The sequence below is a fragment of the Acinonyx jubatus genome, chromosome A2, assembly GCF_027475565.1.
Source record: "Acinonyx jubatus isolate Ajub_Pintada_27869175 chromosome A2, VMU_Ajub_asm_v1.0, whole genome shotgun sequence".
NCBI classification, from domain to species: Eukaryota; Metazoa; Chordata; class Mammalia; order Carnivora; family Felidae; genus Acinonyx; species Acinonyx jubatus.
The window spans coordinates 50,446,515-50,458,891 of record NC_069383.1 but is presented as its reverse complement, the minus strand read 5'-3'; the positions used below and the strand labels follow the sequence as shown (position 1 = coordinate 50,458,891).

The 12,377-nt window shown below is 48.1% G+C and overlaps 1 protein-coding gene across 2 annotated transcripts in view; it reads left to right on the top strand.

Moving 5' to 3' along the window:
* The window catches only part of NFE2L3 (NFE2 like bZIP transcription factor 3), a 31,594-nt gene that overhangs the window by 2,927 nt on the left and 16,290 nt on the right, over positions 1-12,377 (top strand). The window lies entirely within an intron of this gene.

Here is a 12,377-nt window from a genome sequence, read left to right as displayed (position 1 = left end):
CCCGATGCGGGGCTCGAACTCACGGACCGCAATTTCATGACCTCAGCAGAAGTCAGACGCTTAACTGACTGAGCCACCCAGGCACCCCCCAGGCTAGCACTTTAATTAAGCACTTGTGTCTGTACCCAGGTTCTCTGAACCAGCCTGCAGCTGGGATGGGGGTGATGCCTCCCACTCCTGACCTCAGCACCACCACCCTCCAGTGCTGGATTGACTTTTTTTTTTTCCCCAATGTTTATTTATTTATTTTGAGAGGGAGCGCAAGCCCGGGAGGGCAGAAAGAGAGAGGGAGAGAGAGAATCCCAAGCAGGCTCCTCACTGTCCGCGCAGAGCCCAGTGCCGGGCTCGATCCCATGCACCTCGAGATCGTGACCTGAACTGCAATCAAGAGTCAATGCTTAACCAGCTGAGCCCCCCGGGCAGCCCCGGGTTGGCTTTTAAAAGCAGATTGTACCATCCATAATACTGAGGTTACAATTTGAAACCATGACTGCGGAAAATGGGCTGGGAAAACAGCGCGGGTTTTTGCAATCCGCAAACCTGGGTTTAGGGATATCACTTACTAATGTGCCCTCATACAGGTTCCTTTAATCATTCCAAGCCTCAGTGTTTCACCTCTCAAGTGGGAGAGTAACACTGACTTAAAGGTTTGTGTGAATTAAATGGGAACAGCATGTGTGAAGTGCCAGCCCCGTGCTTGGAATATAATTGCTGTTCTCTTCTTTCTGCCTCGGTTCTCAACCCACGCTACTTAACCAGTCCCCACTCACTTTGTTTCCTTTTGTCCTGTTTATAAGTCTGAGCTGGTTGTTTGCTTGTTAGGGGGTTGGGTGTGGTGTGTTGCAGCCAGACTGCCTGGTTTTGAATCCCAGCCCTCTACCACTTACAGCTCTGTGACCTTGGGCCAGTTTCCTTGCCTGTCTGTGCTTCATTTTCCTCACCTGCGTGATGGGAATAATAAAGGTGCCCACCACACAGGATTGTGAGAATCAGTTCATTCCGTGTAGTTGGCTTAGAAGTGTGGGGGTGCCTGGTTGGCTCTGTTGGTTGAGCGTCCAACTTTGGCTCGGGTCATGATTTCTGGTCCATGAGATCGAGCCCCACATTGGGCTCACTGCTGTCAGCGTGGAACCCGCTTTAGATCCTCTGTCCTTTCTCTGCCCCTCCCCTGCTCTTGCAAGGTGGCTACTGTTAACTTCGACAAGAGAGAGTGTTTTGTCCTACAGGAACAGCATAGGTTTGTTTTGTTTGTTTTTATTATTTTTTAAAGTTTATTTATTTTATTATCTTTTTTTACGTTTGTTTATTTTTGAGACAGAGAGAGACAGAACATGAACGGGGGAGGGGCAGAGAGAGAGGGAGACACAGAATCGGAAGCAGGCTCCAGGCTCCGAGCCATCAGCCCAGAGCCCGACGCGGGGCTCGAACTCACAGACCGCGAGATCGTGACCTGAGCTGAAGTCGGACGCTCAACCGACTGAGCCACCCAGGCGCCCCTAAAGTTTATTTATTTTTGAGAGAGACAGGGAAAAAGAGAGAATACCAAGCAGGCTTCCCTCGGTCAGTGCATAGAGCCCGATGTGGGACTTGAATTCACGAACCGTTAGATCGTGACTTGAGCCAAAATCAAGAGTTGGATGCTTAACCAACTGAGCTACCCAGGTGCCCAGTTTCGTTTGTCTTTAAATAGATAATTTCAGTGGCTTATTTGAGCTGTAGGAGATTCTGGTCTTACCGGTATAATTTTCCATAATTTTTGTACATATGCAAAACTGTTTCGGAGTAGGGGATTTTCCAAGTATCAGAAGAAATACTGCTTTGGTTTCACTTCTTAGCGGGGCCAATCATCATCTGAAAACAGAACCCGGAATTCCCCAGGGTAGACCTGCTTCCCTTCATAACCACAGCCATTCACTCATGACCGATGATGCACGTGTTTTCAAAGTAACGTACAGGTTAAACAAAGAATTGAACAGTTTTTGAAGAATTGAATGTGTGAGCATATGTTGGCCTATAGCCAGCCGTCAGCATTTCAGAGAGCTGTCTCCCCTTTGAAGCTGAGAGGCTTGTGGTCATCTCAATAATGGTTTCAAGCCCCCAGGAGAGGGACCCTGTGCTGGGTGAGGGGTCCAGCAGGACCTCGTGGGTTAGACTGGGTTTCTTTGGGTCACAGGAAGAATCTAAGTGCAAAGGAAGAGAAAGAAGCTCCTTAATTGTTAAAGTAAAATTGGTTTTTCATTTCAAAAGCAAAGTTAATCAGTCACTGGTGCCTGGGCAGTTGGAGATAGATGAAATCTCAAACACTTGCTTGTTTTTAACTCACGCCTATGATACAAAAGTAGTCTTATACCTTCATATATCGCAGTGTAACCAAGTTTCAGAGGAGGCTCTTTGCTTAAGGACGCATTGAACATTCACCTATGGCCTTACACAGGAGAAGATGGCATAGGGTCACTGTATCAGTGTCCCAGGGTGGCTCTAACAAAGTGCCACCAACTGGGTGGCCTACACAGCGGAAATTTGTCTCCCAGTTCTGGAGGTGAAAAGTCGGAGGTCAAGGCCTGGTTCATTATGAGGCTGAGAGGGAGAGTCTGTTCCAGGCCTCTCTGCTAACTTCTGTTGGTTTGCTGACCATCTTTGGTGACTCTTGGTTTCTACGGTGTCGCCCCCATCTCTGCCTTCATCTTCACGAGACACTCTCCCTGTGTGCACACCTGTAGCCAAACTTCCCCTTTTGTAAGGACACTGGTCGTACAGGATCGGGGCCCACCCGACTCAACTGATTGCATCTGCATTGACCCCATTTCCAAACAAAAGCACGCTCTTAGGTACTGAGGGTTATGACTTCAACATGGGAATTTTGAGGGACACGATTCAATCCATTACGCAGTCACCATCTCCCTTTTCCTGGCAACTCTTGGGGTGTTCAGCTTGTTGAGCAAGTAGGCCGCAGCAGTTTCCGGAAGCAGCTGGTCTATGTGTACGATCATTTGCTGCAGGACTTGGTGTAAGCCCGTGAGCAAACCTGGGGTGTTTTTTGCTGGCTTCATGTACAACCAACCCCAAGGAACCTTACTTCAGACTTCTTCCAGTCAGTTTTTCACCTCAATATGCGGTTTATAGAAATATCACCCTCTGCAGTGTCCCTTGTATCGTTTCCCTGCTGCTCAGCTCAGAAATCAGAGCGCAGGGCCCGGGCTGGGACTCCCGAGGCAGGCTGGGCCAGTGGTCAAGTTTACTTGACGCTGGAGTCAAACCCGAGGCAGGGGTAGCTGTAGATCTCGGCTCACTGCTGACAGGTTGTGTGATCTGGGGCACACTTTTTAACCTCTCTGTGCCTTGGTTCCCTTATCCGTAAAGTGGGATGGTAAGAGTACTTTAGGGAGTTGTGAGGGTTAAATGAGATCATACAAATTAGGGTTGGTACACAGTAAGCCCTCAGTCATGTCTGCTACTGCTGTTAATTCAGCTGGGGCTGTGACGCCCCTGCCCCGATTTATTCCTATTCCTTCTCTTGCCCGGCACAGGTTTCCAAAGCTCACTGTCATCTCTTCACTTTCATCTGGGGAGCGTCCACCAGCTCATTACCTACCTACCAATTCAATCTTTTGTCATTTGAGGCGCCCCATTAGGCTAGTGTGACCCATCTCCCCAGCTGCCCAAGCTGAGCTCATCTCCCACTTAGGTTCTACCTGTGGCCTACTTTCCACCTAAAACTTTCTCCCTTCCTTTTCCCCAGACCGCCCCATGCTCTCCTGCACCTCACTCTGTCACCTTGGCCCAGAATGTGTCCTTTCATCCCTTCCAAGTCTTTTACTGCTACATTCTCAGACTTCTCTCAACTATCATCACCTCTGCGATAAGCATTTCCTGTTCTTTCCTTTGAGCCCGGCTGCACTGTGTAATGTTTCATAGGTGGGCCTTGGCATCCTCTCCTTGGGACTGCAGTGTCTTGAGCTTGGAAACTGAGTCTTCACTTGAACCTGCAAGTAGCACCAAGGCCAGGGTCAAGGGCAGAGGCCGGTGCAGCCCACCTCTGCTGAGCACTCCTCACCCATCCGTCACGTTGCCTTGCCAGAACTTCCAGAATGCCATGAGCTTGAACGGGTCTTGGGTCATTCAAGGCTAGATAGCGCCCCAACTGGAAAGGAGGTCAGATCTGAAATCCTGATAGGCCATCTGACCATTTAATGCCAGTTTGAGTGGATGGAGGCCATGGAAAGCCGACTTTCAGGTTGGCATGATCATTAATCAGGTGGTGAAATTTAGGATTGCCTAAAGTGATATAGCAAGTTAGTGACCTTGCCCGGAATAGAACAAATCACCACTGTTAAGCACCGAGTAAACCACACCTCCCACACACTACAAAACTTCAAACTTGGGGGAAACATGCTTCCCCCATCTATGGCAGTTTTTTGATATGAGTAGCTTATTCTCAAAATCTAGTTGTTAAGGATCTGTGTTAATATTCCAGTACACCTCTGGGCAGCAGAAGCTGGCTGAGGCTCAGACACACACCTGGGTTGGTTTGGGTTGAGTTGCAGATAGTGGTTGGCAGAGTATGGACAGTGACGTAGAGGCAAGGCATGGCCTTTTGAGGTTGGATAGAACTGGCTTCCCATTGGCATCAGGGTTCTTCGGAGAACAGAGCCAATATGATAAATATATATGTACACATGTGTGTGCATGTGTATACATCTAGTTTATTTATTTATTTTTTTATGTTCATTGATTTATTTTGAAGAGGGGAGGGGCAGAGAGAAAGAGAGAATCCCAAGCAGGCTCCGCACTGTCAGCACAGAGCCCCATGCGGGACTCGAACCCATGAGCCGTGAGATCACGACTTGAACTGAAATCAAGAGTCAGACGCTTAACCGACTGAGCTGCCCAGGTGCCCCTATATATCTGTTTTAGAGATTTGTTTCAATTGGCTGATGCAGTTGTGGAGGCTGGCAAGTCCCAACTCTGGGGTAGCTGGACACTCGGGGCAGGCACTGATGCTGCAGGCTTGAGGCAGAATGTCTTCTGCCTCAGTGAAACCTCAGTTTTGCTCTTAAGGTCCTTCAGCTGGTTGGATGAGTCTCACTCCGATTAGCAAGGTAATCTTTTACTTAAAGTCACTTGGTTGACCGTAGCTGTAACCACAAGTACAAAATATCCTGACAGCACCACCTCGGTTAGTGTATAATTGCATAACTGAGTACAAGAGCATAGCCACTTTGACACCTGAAACTAACCATCACACCATCCCAGCTCTGGCTCTTCCTGGGCAACCTCTGTGAGCCTTAGTTCCCAGATTGTAGAAGGGGAATATTAACGTCTTTTGGGGAGAGTTCTCATGAGGGTTAAAGAACACTGTATGTTAAAAGGCTAGTATAGTTCCTGGTGTGCTAATAGATGTCTAACAGATGATTTGCTCTTATCGCCCCTGAGCTGGGGGTCCGATCTCCAGGAAACCCCTGTCCTCTGGAGGAAAGCATCAGACTGCTAGGACATGCTGGGACCTGCTTTGCTGGAAGTGGCTGAATGGATTGGGGTTGTGCCATGCTGAGAAGATCAGACTGAGCGAGGAACATGATGGGCAACTCAGATATTTGAAGAGCTGTTAATGTAAGGGAGGCCTGGAAATTGTGGAGGAGCCAGACCCTGAACGCGAAGGCTCATCCAAAGGAAGAACTTTTGAGCGTGTCTCGGTGGCTCAGTTGGTTAAGCGTCTGACTCTTGGTTTCGGCTCAGGTCAGGATCTCATGGTTCATGAGATCAAGCCCTGCACTGGGCTCTGTGCTGACAGCGTGAAGCCTGCTTGGGATTCTCTCTCCCCTTTTCTCTCTGCCCCTCACTTGCTCTCTCTCTCTCTCTCAAAAATAAATATATAAACATTTTTAAATAAATAAATAAATAAAGGAATAACTTTTGTTTGTTTTCAGGTAGGCTCCACGCTCCATGTGAGGCTTGGACTCACAACCCTGAGATTAAGAGTCACATTCTCTACCAACTAAGCCAACCCGGCACACTTTTCTTAGCCTTTATTTTTTAAATTTTTTTAATTTTTTTTAACGTTTATTTATTTTTGAGACAGGGAGAGACAGTATGAACAGGGGAGGGTCAGAGAGAGAGGGAGACACAGAATCTGAAACAGGCTTCAGGCTCTGAGCTGTCAGCACAGAGCCTGACACGGGGCTCGAACTCACAGACCACGAGATCATGACCTGAGCCGAAGTCGGCCGCTTAACCAACTGAGCCACCCAGGCTCCCCTCTTAGCCTTTCTTTAGAGTGGAGTTTCTCCCAGGGTCATCCAGTGACTGCGTCATTTACTAAGTTGCTTGTTAAAATGTAGATTTGGGGGCCCACCCCTGATGGGCCGAATTAGAGCTTCTCAAGTGGGGCCTGGGAATCTCCAGTTTATGGGACCTCCCAGTGATTCTTAGGTTTCTTTCCCATGGCCTCCCAATATCCCCCCTCCACCCCCCCCCCCCCCCAATGGAAGACGTGCCTGGTGTTTTAAAGCTGAAGCCAGATCTCTCTAGTTCCTTGCTGGAGGGTGGGGGACTAGCTTGGCAAAAAACTAATAATGAATGCAGAACTACAGTTGACCCTTGAGCAATCAGGTTCAGGGTTCTGATGCCACACACAGGCAAAATGCCATGTGTAACTTATGACTCCCCCCAAACTGAACTGCTGATGGGCTAGTGATAACATGAAGAGTTGATGACATATTCTGTAAGTTATGTGCATGACATTCTGTATTCTTACAGTAAAGGAAGCTAGAGCAAAATGTTAAGAAAATCATGGGGAAGGGGCGCCTGGGTGGCGCAGTCGGTTAAGCGTCCGACTTCAGCCAGGTCACGATCTCGCGGTCCGTGGGTTCGAGCCCCGCGTCGGGCTCTGGGCTGATGGCTCAGAGCCTGGAGCCTGTTTCCGATTCTGTGTCTCCCTCTCTCTCTGCCCCTCCACCGTTCATGCTCTGTCTCTCTCTGTCCCAAAAATAAATAAACGTTGAAAAAAAAATTTAAAAAAAAAAAAAGAAAATCATGGGGAAGAGAAAAAAAAAACTATTTACGGTACAATCCTGTTAAAAACTCCACATATCAGTGGACGTGCGCAGTTGAAGCCTGTGTTGTTCAAGGGTCAAATATAGCTCACGCATGAATGCACTTGAAAGCTTGTGCTTAAGTTCTAAAGCAGGCAAAGCCAAGGTAGAAATACCAGAACAGGAGAGAACTTTCTGGGCAGGTGAAAACGTTCTGTGTTGCAGTTAAGATGTGAGTTAAGTGGGTGCCTCCATTTATCGAAATTGTACAGCTAAGGTTTATGCATTCCTGCCTATGTAAATCCTACCTAAATACCGTGCTAGAATAGTTTTGCATGGAGGGATAGAGATACTGATGATAGAAGAATGACAGAGTGCTGATAGTGGCTGAAATGGATGAAGGGTACATTACTATGTTCTGTTTTCTGCTTATTTTATGTGTTTGAAATTTTCAATAGTAAAGAAATACAAACACATTATGCATTTTGAGGCCCACTTGGCCTGTCTTGCCTGCTGGGGTAATCATTTATTTATTCATTAAAGAAATGAATCGTAAATGAATTTTTTTTCTAATGTTTATTTATTGAGGGGGGGTGGGGGAGGGCAGAGGGGGAGAGAGAGAGAGAGAGAGAAAGAAAGAATCCCAAGCAGGCTCCGCTCTGCCAGCACAGAGCCCGATGTGGGGCTCAAACCCACAAACCACGTGAGATCATGACCTGAGCCAAAATCAGGAGTCAGACGCTCAGCCGACTGAGTACCCAGGCGCCTCTAAATGAATTCCTACTGCCTACCTCACCACTCCCCCCAGCCCCTCAGCCTGCACAGAGGGGCTGCTTGTATGGGAAACAGCTCCTTTTAAAACCAGAGCCTGAAAAAAAATAAAATAAAAATAAAATCAGAGCCTGTGCGCTGGAGCTCATAACCTGTGTCATAGGTGCAGAGGCTCCTGTTTAGAAACACTGTTATTTTTACACCTGACTTCTAGTGGGCAGTCCCATCAAATAACTTCGTTTCAGCCTTGGGGAGCATTCCTGCCAGTTGCTTAGCTGCCTCCCTGCCATGTCCAGGGGCTTCAGAAATGAGTTTAGCTTCTATCTCATGTTATTATGGGAAAATTTCAAGCATATATTACACGTGGAGAGAATGGCTACCAGGGCCCAGGGTAATGGGACTTCCTGTCTCTGTTATCTGGCTTTAACAGTTACAGTTCATGGGGTCTTGTTTTGTCTATTACAGCCCCCACCCTACCCCCAGACTTCATTTCTTGTGATTCCCCCGGCCAGTTCCCTGCAGAGACTTCTCAAGAGAAGAGAAACAGCCCATCTTTGTTCCTGTCTGACTCTTCCCACTACCTTCGCTGACTCAGAAAACCTTCTGTAAATATTTCCGCATATATCCCTAAAATATAAGGACCCTTCTAAACATCACTGGCGCATCACCATTAGCACACCTAAAAAAAATCAGCTGTAATTCAATAATCACCAAATTTCCAGTCAGTATTCAGGCTCCCCCAAACGTCTCACGAGTAGTTTTTCCACAGTTGGTTTGTTGGACTCACGATCCAGACGAGATCCAGACCTCCCACACCTCGCATTGTAGCCAGCTGGCCGTGTTTTGCACGGGAAGGTGATAGACAGACGGAACGTCGCTTCCTGGTCTGGAGTCAGCCCTCCCCACGGCTGCTGCTGGCATCTGCGTGGCGCGGAGCGAAGCAAGTGTACGCCAGCGTGGGCAGTGGTGTTGCGGTCGGGGCTCTGGCAGGAAGCACAATCTACCCTAGGTGGTTCAGAGGAAGGGACTTCATGAATGATTTCTTATGGGAACAGATGGGGATGTTAGAGGACCCAGAGACTTCCAAAGGGGAAGGGTTGAAAGTTTCCGAAGCTGAATGAGGAGGGGGCCGAAGCTGAATGAGGAGGGGGCCGTCATCGACGATCAAAGCAGAGAAGTGCTCTGGCCTTTCCTTTGTTCGCTGTCCAGACTTCCTGCTTCTGCCGTCCCACTGTTGAACCCAGCTGGAAGCCAGCCTGCCCAGAGTTAGCAGGGGACAGCTTCTGTGGGCACACACAGATCTGGAGGGACAAACAAGAACTAGTGCAGGGGCTAGGATCCGGCCATGAAGGACAAATGCCTGCAGCCAAATCCTGGTTCTGTCACTTAAAAGCTGTGTGACTTCAGGCAAGTTGCTTAACCTCTCTGGGCCTCAGCTTCCTCCTCTGTAACAGGAGATAACAAGAGTACCTACCTCTGAGCAACTTAAATGAGATCACGTATGTGGTGCCTGGCCCACAGCGAGTGCTCAATAAATGTGAACTATAATTATTATAAACTGCTATTAAAAACCACCCAGGCCAAATAGAACACAGCCTCTCTTTATCTGGCTCCTCGTTTCTCTCTAGACCTGATGACTCCAGCTTGCCTCCAGCATAGAGACAGGCCTCAGAATTCTTTGGCCTTCACCCCTCTCCCTCTGATGTCATCCTTCTCGTAGGCAGCACACTGTTCTTTGTCTTTGAAGGTCCATCCAGCCCTAAAGGTCAAAGCAGGTCTCAGTCGTTCCTCCCCCAGAAGCATAAATGAAAGGCCCAGCTAAGCCAGCTGGGACTGTTCACAAAGACTTTTTTCAGGGTCAAGCTCTGCATCACAGTATTGAGGTCCCAATACATTATAATAAGTACAGGCTTGGAAATCATGGTGCCAGTTATCAGGAACTTCAGGGATTTAGCAAGAAGAGAAAAGCCCAGCTTTGCTCCTCTCTTCCCCTTTCCAATACCTCCACTGCCTTAGAAAATTTGCAAGACTCTGCACCTCAACATTGTTGGCGGGGGCGGGGTGGCGCGTCTGTGTTGCTCAGTCGGTTAAGCGTCCGACTTTGGCCATGGTCATGATCTCGCAGTTAGTGGGTTTGAGTCCCATGTCTGGCTCTGTGCAGAGAGCTCAGAGCCTGGAGCCTGCTTTAGATTCTGTGTCTCCCTCTCTCTCTGCCCCTCCCCCGTTCGCACACAGTGTCTCTCTCTCTCTCTCTCTCTCTCAAAAATAAACATTAAAAAAAAAAAGGAAACATTGGTGGCACAGGTGAATTACAGCTGGAGGACAGGTGTTGTAAGTTTACAGCCCATCAGGAAAGAAAAGATCCAAAGAATTATAATTTTTAGATAGAATAGGATAGATAGAATAAGTGTCATAAGAGAAAGCCCAGAAGCCATGGCGTTTTAGAGACAGAAAGACTTGAGTTTTAGCTTAGGGGCCCAAAGTCATAAGGTTGTGGATCCATGGGGAGGAAGAGACAAGTCCCCTCCTAGCAGAGGACTGTGGTGGAGAGAACGTTTCTAGCAGGTGCCGGTTCAGTCCAAGTCATTGGACTTGTAGAAGAGTTGAAGTGCTCCAGCTCACAAGTTTACGGTGGCTTCCTATGGCAAGTGTGGAAACTTTTTTTTTTCTCTTAATTGAGTCCCAGCCCCACAAGAGTAAAAATCACCTACACACAAATAAAAAGTAACTTAATGATGGGTTTGACTTACCCACTCTTTAAATTAAGAGCATGGACCATAAATCTCCAGTATATACAACAGTACTCGTAAAACACATATGCTCTGTGTCTCAGCCCCATGTCACTGAGTTGAGAAAAACAGGAAGAGAAGAGAGCAAAGATGATAATTACTGGTATCAGGGTCAGGTATGGCTTTCTCTTGACATTCTGATGGAGTTGCCAGCAGTTAGTAATTGCAACTCTTGAGAATGGAAAAGCGGTAGAAAGGAGTCGTAATTAGTATAACATCTTAATGTACAAAGTGCTTTTTCTCAACGAATCCCTTAAAATGTGTGTTAGAAAATATCCTTCCACTCCACAGACAAGGAAACTGAGGGTCATAGTGGCCCAAGGTCACACAGCTGATAGGAGTAGGATGAGCCTTTTTACTCGGCCATTTTTGGATCTGAGCCCTCCTTTGGGCTTTTGAGGTGCCTTGCAGGCTGTGCAAATTCTATTTCAAGTGCCATAGGCCTTTTTTACTTTCTAAATAGAAATGTCATATCACATCCTCTACCCCTCCCTGCCTAGAGATCTGGCCTCCCCTTTCTTCCCGCCAAGAGAAAATTGCTAACTGTGCTGTCACAAATTGGGTTCTCTGGGGAGGGGACTCTGAGACCGAAGTTTAGTGTGCAGGGTGATTACAAGGGAGTGACTGTGGGCGCTACAACTAGGGAAAGGGGGACAAGAAAGTGACGGGGCAGAAGTCAAGCTTGGTGCAGCCTCAGGAAACTAGCAGCTTCCAGGCTGACAAGGCTCGTCACAGTTGGCCAGGCCTTTATACCGTCCCTGGTCAGCCTGGGTTACACAACTGGGTTACGCACTGACCCGGGGAAGATTCTTCTCATTCATCACTTATCATAGCACGTTTCTGTTCACTTTGTAATAGCTCGCAGCAGCTGGCACTTGAATGTGTAAGTGAAGGAGCAGCTAAGAAAATACTGAGTGCCCGAGGCTGTGCGGGTTCAAGTGTGTCTCTTCCCTGGGTCTTTGGAATCTTATTTGCCATCAAGATTCTTGATAGTTAGCAGTCTCCTCTGTCGTCCTCTGTCACCCTCACAGAGAGGGTGAGCATTTGGGACAGTCTTTGTGCCTGTTGTCCAGCTTGTTAATAGCACCCTCCTACCCTTTCAAAAATGGACTGGTTTGGGTGCTAAATTGTCTGGCCACTTACGGATAGACCCTCGGAGAGGCAGAACTGGAAAGGGCCCTCTCTGGAGACTAGGTGGTACTCAGCACTGAAGTGAAGCAAGCCCTCCACGTCTCACCGCCAGCCTCTCCCGCCTCCCTCGATGTGGCCAGAGAGGAGGAGAGACAGTACCTGCAGGCAGCACAGCTCAAATTCCTGCTCCGACCTTGACTTTCCTCCCTTGGCTCCCCTGGCTAGCTCCAAGTGCCTCCATCCTTAGGAGTATTTGCAAATCCTCTCACACGTAGACTCCGCCCCCAATTTGAATCTAGAGCCCCGCCTCCACTGTTTTCACGTCACCACCTGCTCTGTGGGTACATTGAGAGCCCCAAGATCATTGCTGCTAAGGAGCTGCGTTTTTGACCTTTTAATTAGCAAAATATGTTTTTAACGTTATTTATTTTGGGAGAGAGAGAAAGCAAGAAGGCGAGCAGGGGAGGAGGAGAGAGAGAGAGAAAGAGAGAGAGGAAGAGAGAATCCCAGGCAGGCTCTGTGCCGTGAGCGCAGAGCCCCACGTGGGGCTCCCTCTCATGAACCACGAGATCATGACCTGAGCTGAAATCAAGAATCTGACGCTTAACCTACTCAGCCACCTTTTAATTAGCAAAGCATTAAGAAAGTGGATATG